The sequence below is a fragment of the Microtus ochrogaster genome, chromosome 18 (assembly GCF_000317375.1).
Source record: "Microtus ochrogaster isolate Prairie Vole_2 chromosome 18, MicOch1.0, whole genome shotgun sequence".
Lineage (NCBI taxonomy): Eukaryota > Metazoa > Chordata > Mammalia > Rodentia > Cricetidae > Microtus > Microtus ochrogaster.
This window is the reverse complement of record NC_022020.1, coordinates 3,864,612-3,868,879: the sequence shown is the minus strand read 5'-3', so window position 1 is coordinate 3,868,879 and position 4,268 is coordinate 3,864,612. Positions and strand designations below refer to the sequence as shown.

Here is a 4,268-nt window from a genome sequence, read left to right as displayed (position 1 = left end):
AAATGGGAGGAGGGGGAGGGAAATGGGAGGCTGGGAGGAGGCGGAATTTTTTTTTCAATAAAAAAATTAAAAAAAGAAAGAAAAAGAAAAGCAAGCAATTTCTGAAGTTTTTGAGGGGCACCAAGCTAAAACACCAGAATGCTATTTGAAGATTAAAAACTACATTTTGGATCAGTGGGAAATATGCAAACCGAAATACTTAACTAAGACCTCAGCATGTCCTGGCTTGAAGAACTGCAAGGACGCTAATGGCATTGGATGGATTTATACATACATACCTTGAGTTGATAGGAGTAACCAATTTTGGATGTGAGCAGGCAATACATAACAGGCCACAGCCAGTCACTAAAGTATTAGTAGTGACAGAACAGATGCAGAAGCGACATGCCAGCTTGCCTGGCCCTACAGTCTGTGCGTACAAGGAGACATAGGGCCTGAGACCCACGGGAAAACTGGAGTAATGCAAAAGACTTGGGCAAACATTGGAGCATCTGTCTGTGGAGGAGCTGGCAAAAAGAAGAGAAGAGGTAAAGTGTAAACCTGTTTAAGTCTTCAAAACTTTCAAAACTACCAAAAAGCTCAGTTGATCCCTTCCAACTGATACCTTGTAATTTTTTTCAGTGAAAAAAGCAGAAGTCTTTTTAGGTGAAAGTAGTTTCAGACGCACTTTTAGTAATGGATTTGCATGCTCACGTGTCTATGGCGGAAGTAATTGGGCTGTTAGGAGGAAGATACCCAGAGGCTGAGAAGACCCTTAAAGTCTATGCAGCAGAAGCATGTAACAATCTGAGCAAAGGCCTACAATGTGCTGTGGGTCTTGTATCACAAACATAGGCCTCAGAAACTTTGGCTCTTAGAGGCTACAGTGTTATTGGGTGGTACCATTCTCATGCTGCAATTGATCCTAATCCGTCTTTATGAGATATTGACACACAACCAGAGTTACTTCTCCAGAAGAGGAGCAAAGTTCATTGGAATGATTGTTAGTCCATACAATTGAAGTAACTCTTTACCATGCTCCCAGATGTTCTGCTTGGTTATAAGTGCAGAAGTTAGCCCTGATGGTGCCTGTCATTTACAAACTTGAAGTACAACAGGTGTTAGAAGAACCTCAATGGGAATGAGTGTTTGAAAAGACAAGATGGATAATTGAGAAATACAGGCTTTCTCAGCGCTGTGTTCCCATGGGTAGGATCTTTCACTGGGATTTGCAGGGAACTTTTGGAGTGTCTAAGGAAAACACTAAGCAAAGTAGCCAAATGTTTCATTGCTAAGGAATTCTTGACTTAGATAGAAAAGTTGTTCCTTTACAATTACAAAAGCAAGGAAAAAAATAGACCAGCTGAAGAGAAGAGTACAACAGAGTTGTTCTTGTGATATTTTAAAATGTCTACATGCTTTGACAACTGCAGGTGGCCCCCATGCTGGCCTTGCCAAATTTGGCCAAGGCCTTAAAGAAGCACAGATGAGTCTGGACCCAAGGAGGCATGCAACACAGAAGTTGATGAAGCAGGTTCCCAGAAGAGCCCATCCCAACAGTGTGTGCAGCAGTGGAGGACCAGAGACACCTGAGACCTTCATCCCAAGCTCTGCCTTTTCTGAGGACACAACTGTAAAATAATGAGCTTAGAATTTGTTTCTTGTTATACCTTAGGTAAGGAAAATTAATAATATTAGACTTAGTGCTCAAGAAAGCAAATCAGACCCTTAGTTAACCTTGAGCCATTCTTCTACAGTGCTCCCATTGCTCAAGTTGGTTTGACCCTGTGCTCACAGCTCATAAGCTTTTTAGGCCCCAAGCACTTTGGCCCTCTTGAATCTCTTCCGTATAAAATTTAAATTTATATTTTATAATTGTGTTTGTATAAAATGACAATATTCATATTTTGGGTTAAAATATTTCTTATCTAAAAAAGAAAATGTACTAAGAAATTAGTGGAAATGAAAAAAAAAAGTGGAAGGAGCTGGAGAGAGCTGAATGACCATCAAATACTCATGCAAGTCTGACTCCAAGTGAAAGGGGAAAGGAAGGCACACTTGATAGATGAATGATGATTCCAGCATCTCTGGAACAGGCTGGCCTAGTCACTCACATCATGTATAATCTCAATACAAACACAGCACTGGATTTCAAAGGAAAGTAGCTGTGGTCCTTGACCAGTGGAATTCACTGAAGCTGGAGGTCTGAGAAGTATTTCCTCATGGCTTCTGTAGTTCATCACTTCTGTTCCACAACTTGCTGTTCTCCACAGGTTTGGGGAACAGCTTGTTCATGAGCCTGTGGACCTCATTCCTTAGGGAAAGCTCAAGAGAGAGAAGCATTAAAGCATGTGTGCTCTTGAAGCCAGGGCAGTGAAGCTCCCACTCCCACAGCCTTCATCACAGTATAGTACACCTTCCCCAGCAGGGCACTGAGCTCCTTTGGTATGCATCCAAATGTCCAGAGGTACTGCTGTTCTGACAAATGCTTGCCTTTCCACTGCAGGACTTCTTAAGCCATGACTAAAGGACCTGGCTCATGTCCTTGGCTTTTGTTGTTAACTGTCCATCCTTCATTATCCCTCCACAGAACAGGAACAATTCAGCAGTAATCAGCCAATTCTACTGTCTTTGTGGACCCCATGGACCCATAGTTTTCAATTTTTGTTACTTTATCTTTCAAAATATTGCCCTCCAACAATTTAGTTCCTTATTTTAACACATTAGATACTAAATGGAGGAGATGCCGTTTCCCATAGACTTTCTGCTCCACCTAGTAATAGAACAACATCCTGTTTGCCTTCTAGGTCCTGGACAAATCAGTCCTAGATATTATCTTATAGCCTGCTTCCTCAAGTCACTCCATGCTACTTGGGTACTTCCTCAAACCAGACACTAAAAATGAGCTAAGTTACATTAACAGGTTAAACATAATGTTATTCGGGAAAATTATTGTTATAGTAACTGAGGGAGTATGCTGGGCAAAGGTGACAAGGTGACATATGTCTTTAACCCCAGCACTTGGGAGGCAGAGGCAGGTGGATCTCCAAATTCAGCCACCCTGGTTTACATAGTGAGTTCCAGGACTTCCAGGGCTACACAGAGCCTTTCAAAAAAGAAAAACAAAACAAAACAAAAACAGAAGAGAAGGAAAAAGATGAAGAGGAGGAATAAGAGAGCAGCTATTGGGAAAGCAGAGGCTTGAGAAAGCTGTGGCAGCCATCAATCCATACTCCTAATCTGATCTGAATAATATGAAGAGTATAGGTGAGTGAGTTGGAGTATTTTGATGGTTCACTGTGAAGTCCTCGAGCACTGTCAGCCTAGGAGAATTCTTAAAAGCTCCTTCAGGTTCACTGGACCAGGAAGCAAGCTGTGTGAGCTGTGGCCCTAGCACAATAAATTCAGACTTGATTGTATAGCCTTGTAGCTAGCCACCTTCGAGACAACTCTGTGACCATCATCATTCCTAAACTTGGTAGAACCTCTAGAAACAAAAATTTCAATAGACAAAGGAATGAAGACTAAAAATTATAAACAAAGCCTTCTTTACCAGGATGGTGCTGGAAGCAAAGTAGGAAGCACTTCCTCTCCTAAAGCCTTCTGAAGCTTTCAGAGCCAAGAGGGTAACACTGGAAGGCATTTGTATCAGGAAAGCAAGGCATGCGCACCAGCCATCTTCACAGCCTAGACCCCGCAGCTCCCGAGGTAGCCCAAACATCCTCAGAAAAGCCCTCCAGAACAAATGCACCCAACTGCAACGCCATCATCAGGTTCTCAGACCACTGCGCCCAGCAAGGAGACAAGTTTGTGTAAACGTGACTGGGAAGATCAAATAGTGCAAAGGGTGTCAAAAAGCCATGACTCTGAAGCAGTCTGTTCCTGCTCAAGCTTGAAGAAGAGACAAAGGCATCTATGTGACTGGCTTCTAGTTAAGTCACAACTGGGACCATTTGCTGGCTGTAGAGCTGAACCAATAATCCCAGCACTTGTCAGGATACGTTAGAAAGATGTCAAGTCCAAGGCTAGCCTGAACTAGCTAGTGACACCTTGTCTGAAGAAAGCAAGCGGTGTGCATGAGAGGGTGGGGGACGTGATGAAAGAAAAAAGAAAAATCTAAACTGGGTCCATCTGGCTAATTCTAAATATATTCTTTTCAACATTAAAAAAAAAAAGAAAAGAACGAACAGTGCTTCAGCTTCAGATTTGAATAACAGAACAAAGAAGCAGAACGGAAGCAGACAGAGCTGAAGACAAGCATAGCTGATATTTCCCAAAATTTGGTGGAA

At 42.2% G+C, this 4,268-nt stretch overlaps 1 pseudogene; it reads left to right on the top strand.

The window, feature by feature from the left end:
- The window catches only part of LOC101991655, a 21,437-nt pseudogene extending 20,060 nt beyond the window's left edge, over positions 1 to 1,377 (top strand).
- Positions 1,378 to 4,268: the final 2,891 nt, after the last annotated feature.